The following is a 5,662-nucleotide window of genomic DNA, read 5'->3' on the forward strand; positions in this document are numbered from 1 at the left end:
GAACGTGTTGATCGTCTTTATTATAATTTTAATCAGCAAATGCCAACATATAGAAATTTCAAAAGGTTAAACTAAATGTTTTGAACACTAACCTGATTTTAACACAGTAGTCACGCTTCCAAACCCTCTAAGAAGTTGTTCCATTACATCCGTGTGAGACAATTTATTGCTTCTAGTAGAGAGAAATATTTGATCGTGATGTACTGCAATATGTGTTGGTATGATAGCCGTATCAAGATAAAAAGACACACATCATGATTGGTAAAAACTATTTATCGACGTCTACAATATTTCTTCTGTGTATATACCACTGTCTAACTGTCTTTACTACCATGCTACTAGTAGTATCCATATCTATTTAAATATTGTAATAATAATTAGGCTCACCAAGTTTTACTTAGTTGCGTTTTTGATGAAATTAGGATGATACCTCTATTAAACCCCGAGCAAAACTAAACTTATTTCGAAAATATTGTACATTTTTTTTGGTATTTTACTGAAAGAAAAACGTGTGTCGTGCGTGAGATTCGTCGAAAGCCGTATTGGGTATACTAAGATGGCAAAAAATAACAGAACGTATGTAGAGCCTAATGGTTGTACTAGATATTCTAATGTAGAGATATTCTGTGATATCTAAGCCTGTAGCTCTGTCAGGACAAAAGGGGTAGTATTACGAGCGCATCTAGGATTGAAATTTGTGTGTGTGGGGGGGGGGGGTGCTATTACTTCTTGGGGAGGAGAGTTAGGGCGACTTATTGTTTTTAATAATGTGTATTATATATTTTAGGAATTTGTTTATATTAAGGTTAAATCTTTGAAAAAGTGGTAAATTGATTTTGGCAACATTTTTACTGCCAGTGTATATTTTCGTGATCTACTTTGTAATCAGCTAGAAAGTATGCCCCTATCTATAGTGATGTGATGAGTAATATGAACTAACTAGCAATAGCAACTTTCCCTAATATGAGTCGAAGCCATCTCCGAGAATATCTCTGAATCCTGTTCCATTTGCAATACAAATTCTTAACTTACACGCCTAACCAAGTAGACATTATTAATAGACTTACTAAGATCACCGAGTATTCAAACTAATTCATGATTTTACGTTAACAGATGTCTCATATAACCACATCACAAAGCATATAAAAGGGGGGAGGGGTTCTGCCCGAATAATACAATGTTGAAATATTTAACTTTGTTTTCAAATTTCGAACAGCCGCTGAACCGACCGCAACTTCCTCTGGAGGTTTGTCCGTCTTAGAATTGGGTACAAATAACCGATACAAATCTGTCACACTTATATAATGATTTTTCCTGAGCTGTTAACTTGAGAATACTAACAAATACGTTCGTAATAATAAAGTTATCCACCAAAAAGATTTAGTCAAAGAATTGTACGCATCTTCACCCTCCTATGATGCGCTCGCTAGTGATAAAAGTGTCACTAACTATTACACGCCACTCCCTTACTCGGCAGGAGCGAGCAAGGTTGTTTCTTTATTAATTGCTTCAAATCATGCATTGTCCAGTTAATTTTATAAGTAGTAAGTTCCACCAAGCTTTGCATCAACTTCAATACCTTTTCTCAGGTTGATGAAAATCCTGATAGTAAAAAGCGTAGGATTTTATTTGGTATCATATTAAGCAGCAACCTCAGGCTTAGATAGTTAGTTTAATAATAAAAATAATAGCTGCAGGGCAGTTCCATCAAGATATAAAATTATTATTTTAATACAACAATCGGACAGTTTTGTAACTATGACGATAAACAATTTAATGTCATTCCAAAATCAGAATTGTGTACTAATACTTACCAAATTTTACTCCAAAATTTACCAAACAACTCTCCGCAATGATGGATATTCAACACGGCCACTGGTGGTTTATAAAATATAAAGTAATGAAACGACGACAAACGTTAATTATTGCAAAATTCCAGTGCTGAATTCAAAGTTATAAATAAAAACAAACAACTCCGTACAACTGATGACACATAGGATATCACGTTCAATTTCTACTTGACTGCTCTCTTCATCAGAGTTGCACGTCAACCCGCAGTTCCTGCAAGATTACTAACAAGCAGCAAACTACACAGTTGACTGCCGCCTCCATGGTTGCACGTCACCCTCGCAGAATCCTGTAAAATTACTCACAAGCAATAAACTACACAGTCGACTGCCGCCTCCATGGTTGCACGTCAACCCGCAGTTCCTACAAGATTACTCACAAACAGCAAACTACACAGTTGACTGCTGCCTCCATGGCTGCACGTCACCCTCGCAGAATCCTGTAAAATTACTCACAAGCAGTAAACTACACAGTCGACTGCCGCCTCCATGGTTGCACGTCAATCCGCAGTTCCTGCAAGATTCCTCACAAGCAGCAAACTACACAGTCGACTGCCGCCTCCATGGTTGCACGTCACCCTCGCAGAATCCTGTAAAATTACTCACAAGCAGTAAACTACACAGTCGACTGCCGCCTCCATGGTTGCACGTCACCCTCGCAGAATCCTGCAAAATTACTCACAATCAGTAAACTACACAGTCGACTGCCGCCTCCATGGCTGCACGTCACCCTCGCAGAATCCTGCAAAATTACTCACAATCAGTAAACTACACAGTCGACTGCCGCCTCCATGGTTGCACGTCACCCTCGCAGAATCCTGCAAAATTACTCACAAGCAGTAAACTACACAGTCGACTGCCGCCTCCATGGTTGCACGTCACCCTCGCAGAATCCTGCAAAATTACTCACAATCAGTAAACTACACAGTCGACTGCCGCCTCCATGGCTGCACGTCACCCTCGCAGAATCCCGTAAAATTACTCACAAGCAGTAAACTACACAGTCGACTGCCGCCTTCATGGTTGCACGTCAACGCGCAGTTCCTGCAAGATTACTCACAAGCAGTAAACTACACAGTCGACTGCCGCCTCCATGGTTGCACGTCAACCTCGCAAAATCCTGTAAAATCACTCACAAGCCGCAAACTACACAGTTGACTGCCGCCTCCATGGTTGCATGTCACCCTCGCAAAATCCTGTAAAATCACTCACAAGCAGCAAACTACACAGTCGACTGCCGCCTCCATGGTTGCACGTCACCCTCTCAGTTCCTGCAAGATTACTCACAAGCCGCAAACTACACAGTTGACTGCCGCCTCCATGGTTGCACGTCACCCTCGCAAAATCCTGTAAAATTACTCAAAAGCAACAAACTACACAGTCGACTGCCGCCTCCACGGTTGCACGTCAACCTCGCCGAATCCCGTAAAATTACTCACAAGCAACAAACTACACAGTCGACTGGCGCCTTCATGGTTGCACGTCAACCTTGAGGGTAAACGCGCACTAGCACGGCCAAGACCAAGACCACGACCAAGACCAAGACCAGTACTGGTCTGGAACAGCACGGCCACAACCTCGACCAAGACCAAGACAGTTTTGTAATGTACTAAACAGACAACAGTCAGTCTGAAAATGGATGTCGAGGAAATAGCAGTCCGTGTATGTGTACCGTAAATATGTAAAAGGTAAAAAAAAAAAAAAAAAAAAAAAAAAACACTGGATACACCCCTTGAGAGCAGAGAGGCAGGTTAAAAAAACACTTTCTACTTACATAATTCATTCTTCTGTGCCGCTGTTGTACAGGACATCGCCACCGAATAGCAATGTTATTTCTTCCCATTTTTGCTTCTTCATTATTCTATTGGCATAATCATCTGATGAAAAATCCCACAAACAAGGCCTTTCCTTTACCTCCTGTATCAAACGTTCTGTATCAAACACTGATTCTGTTGCCATTTTACAATACTGTCTACTAAACTTGTTCACAAATCATAAACAAATCAATCGCACACACAACCTCTCTCAACTACTCCTGGTCGCAGACTGGCCGTAGGCAGTGCGCGTTGTTCTATAACAGCTCATGGAAGCCTGGCCGCAACGTCAAGCTGGTCTCGCGTTTGGTCTGTGCGTCTGTCTTGCGTTTGTCGTGTCTTGGTCTGACTAGTGCGCGTTGCTCCACATCATTTCAGGTTATCCTGGCTGCATGTTCTTGGTCGTGGTCTTGGTCTTGGTCTTGGCCGTGCTAGTGCGCGTTTACCCTGAAGCTCCTGCAAGATTACTCACAACTATCAAATTACATAGTCGACTGCCGCCTCCATGGTTACACGTCAACCTCTCAATTCTAATACAGTCACTATATGGTATTTTTTCCTAGTTGGATATCCATCTCGAAGGTTCCTGAAGAAAATTACCAATTTAGAAAAACTGCAAAAATTCTGTGATTCCTGCACATCTGGGACTATTGGTGCTAATCTTTTGATTCGTACAGTATATGAAACGTTAATTTATATTTACTGTACATTTTATGTAATAAAGATTTACATATAATTCAGCTATTTCCTTTTCTACAAAAATAACAAAAAATCTCTCAAACTTAAAAAAGCAAAAATATAATTTTGGACTTAAATTATAAATAGAAACTACAATTTTCAACGTAATAGCAAATGTATTTGATTTAGGTCTTCGAGATGATTTTTCTACTTAAACCGTTTATAAGTACTAGTCTGGATCAATCAATACTCAGAACAAGGGACCAAGTGTGACTCAAAATAAATATACTCGAAAGGAAGAGAGATAATTTATTATTCATAAAATGTGCTGGAAAATTGTTAACACCATTTTTAGTTGTATTATTAAGGAAGTCATATCAAGGGTCTTATACCCAATATGTTCTAAACCAAAACCAGAGGTTTCAATTATTTTTTTAGTAAATAACAGCAAAAACAAATTAACAAAACAAAAAGATCTAATTTTTTTTTGGAAAATTTTGATTCATGTCAGTGAGCGCATTGTTCCATAACGATGCTTAATTTTTTTACTTGGAATCATTTTAAAGTTGCCTAACATACTTAGTTATTAGTAATGATGTTTTTATTATTCAAACGTTTTACTGAAACACCGCTAAAGCGCATATTAGGCACCATGTCCACAATGAAAACTGCATTGTAATATAATAAAATACCTGTCTTCCAGTGTTTTAGATGACGTCAAAATAAACTACAAATCAGTATATGGTTTTACAACTATGCCGGAATTCGACACTCAATATTTGCTCATTGTAGACACCTGTCAGGAAAAATATCACAGTAAATTACCCCAAATAAAGGTAAAACTTAACCGTAAATCGTATAAAAATGTTTCACTTTAACGCCGTCCTCGATCTTGGGCTCATTTAACTCCATGGAACATATCGATTTTACTATTTAGATTCGGTTTTGTTGACAATACTTGAACATATATTGTTTTATAGGTTTAAAATAAAAAAAAAATACTAATGAATTACACACACTTTTCAACAATTATTAAATTATATTTTACTTTTATTCGTAGATTTAATATAATTAAAAATAAAATATCAATTATTATACGGGAGGGATGGTTATACAGTAATTCGAATACAGGGGGTTAGGAAACGAAATTTAATTATTCATATATTAGTGCCCAATTGATTTAGGTGTTAGATTGAGAAAAGGAATAAGAATAAAAATCATGAACCCGATCATGAAAACACCAACATCAATGTTCAAGCCAAACCTTCTTTTTTCGTGTATTCATGGTATCTATAATAGTTTGTCCCAAACATGTATAATTAA

The sequence above is a fragment of the Homalodisca vitripennis genome, chromosome 1, assembly GCF_021130785.1.
Source record: "Homalodisca vitripennis isolate AUS2020 chromosome 1, UT_GWSS_2.1, whole genome shotgun sequence".
NCBI classification, from domain to species: Eukaryota; Metazoa; Arthropoda; class Insecta; order Hemiptera; family Cicadellidae; genus Homalodisca; species Homalodisca vitripennis.